A 2165-nucleotide genomic window follows, 5' to 3' on the forward strand; every position below is an offset into this window, starting at 1 on the left:
TCACCACCTCATAGATGCTGTCCCAGACCACCTCATCTAAACTGTGTTTGTATTGTAGTCCTTATCACACATCTTCCTCATTAATTTTTTTTATTATTTATTCTGTCATACTCACTAAAATCTAAGCTCCATGAATGGAGAGACCCTGATTGTACAGTTCAAACTTCTCTAAGCCCAAAGTGTAAAACAGTGCCTGACACACACTGGCACTTAAAGAATTAAGGTTGCCCTAACAAAATACCACAAACATGGCTTAACAATAGAAATGTAGTTCTCACAGTTCTGGAGGCTGAGAAGTCCAAGATCAAGGTACCAGCATGGTTGGTTTCTAGTGAGAGCTCTCTTCCTGGCTTGTAGTTGGCCACCTTCTTGATATGGCACATGGTAAAGAGAAAGCAAGTTAGCTCTCTGGTGTCTCTTCTATAAGGACACTAATCCTATCAAATCAGGACACCATCCTTATGACCTCATTTAGCCTTGATTACCTTCTTAGGGGACCCTTCTCCAAATACAACCACATGGGGCCGGCCCGGTGGTGCACTGGAGAGTGCGCCGCTTGGGAGTGCGGCGGCGCTCCCGCCAAGGGTTCGGATCCCATGTGGAGACCGGTTCCCTCTCACTGGCTGAGCGCGGTGCGGGCGCAACACTGAGGGTTGCGATCCCATTGCTGGTCAGTAAAAAATAGACAAAAAGGAAAAAAAAAAAAAAACAAATACAACCACATGGGTGTTAGGGCTTCAACATATGAATTTGGGGGGATACAACATTCACTCCATAAAAGTGATCTTCCCAGGGCCAGCCCGTGGCTCACTTGGGAGAGCATGATGCTGACAATACCAAGTCAAGGGTTAAGATCCCCTTATCGGTCATCTTTAAAAAAATAAATAAATAAAATAAAAGTGATCATCTCAGATTATTAACTCCTGGAGGGTAAGGATGCCTATTCAATTGTATAACGATTGAATTGTAGGGCTGGCCTGTGGCTCACTTGGGAGAGTGTGGTGCTGATAACACCAAGGCCACGGGTTCGGATCCCATATAGGGATGGCCAGTTAGCTCACTGGGTGAGCGTGGTGCTGACAACACCAACTTGAGGGTTAAGATCCCCTTACTGGTCATCTTTTAAAAAAAAAACAATTGAATTGTATAACAATTTACCACAAATGTCAAGCTATTTATTTATTTTTTTAAAATTTTTTTTTTTAAAAGACAACCTGTAAGGGGATCTTAACCCTTGACTTGGTGTTCTCAGCACCACGCTCACCCAGTGAGCAAACCGGCCATCCCTATATGGGATCTGAACCCGTGGCTTTGGTGTTATCAGCACCACACTCTCCCGAGTGAGCCACAGGTTGGCCCAAATGTCAAGCTATTTAAAACAACACACATTGCTGGCCAGTTAGCTCAGTTGGTTAGAGCATGGTGCTGATATCACCAAGATCCAGGGTTCGATCCCTGTATTGGCCAGCCACCAAAAACAAAAACAAAATAAAACAACACACATTTATTACCAAACAGTTTTTGTGGGTCAGGGATCTGGACATGGCTTAGCTGGGTCTTGTGCTTCAGAGACTAGCACAAGGCTGCATTCATAGTGTCACACAGGGCTGGGGTTTCATCTGAAGTCTCGACTGTGGAAGGGTCCATTCCACATTCATGCATTTGTTGACAGGATTCAGGTTCTCACAGCTGTTGCATTGAAAGTCTCAGTGTCTCACCAGCTGTTTTCTAGAGGCTGCTATCAGCTCCTTTCCATGTGGACCTGTCCAATATGGCAGCTTGCTTCATCAAAGCGTGCAAGCCAAGAAGGCAGTAGAGTCTGCTAGCATGATCTCATTCGCAATCTTATGTAACCTGAGCTTTGCTCTATTCTATTGGGTAGGAGCAAGTCACAGGTCCCACCCACACTCAAAGGGAAGGAATTACACAGAGGGCTGTATACCATCAGGCAGAGATCCTTGGGGCCATCTTAGTGTCTGCCTGCCATATCAGGTAAACCACTTTGTAAAATACCTAATATTGTGCCACACCTAAACAGACTCTAAATAAAGAATTTAGATGGCATTTTGATTTTCAATTTTTTATTTTTATTTATTTATTTTATTTTTTTTCAATTTTTTAAAATATAAAAGATCCTAAATTTTTTTTATGGGAATTAAAGTGAT

At 43.1% G+C, this 2165-nt stretch overlaps 1 non-coding gene across 1 annotated transcript; it reads left to right on the top strand.

Annotated features, from left to right (window-relative positions):
* Positions 1 to 1393: 1393 nt before the first annotated feature.
* TRNAI-GAU lies at positions 1394 to 1467 on the top strand. The gene has a single exon. It is a non-coding gene; the product is annotated as a tRNA-Ile (tRNA).
* The last annotated feature ends 698 nt before the right edge of the window (positions 1468 to 2165 follow it).

This window comes from Galeopterus variegatus, unplaced genomic scaffold (genome assembly GCF_000696425.1).
Source record: "Galeopterus variegatus unplaced genomic scaffold, G_variegatus-3.0.2 Scaffold559, whole genome shotgun sequence".
NCBI classification, from domain to species: Eukaryota; Metazoa; Chordata; class Mammalia; order Dermoptera; family Cynocephalidae; genus Galeopterus; species Galeopterus variegatus.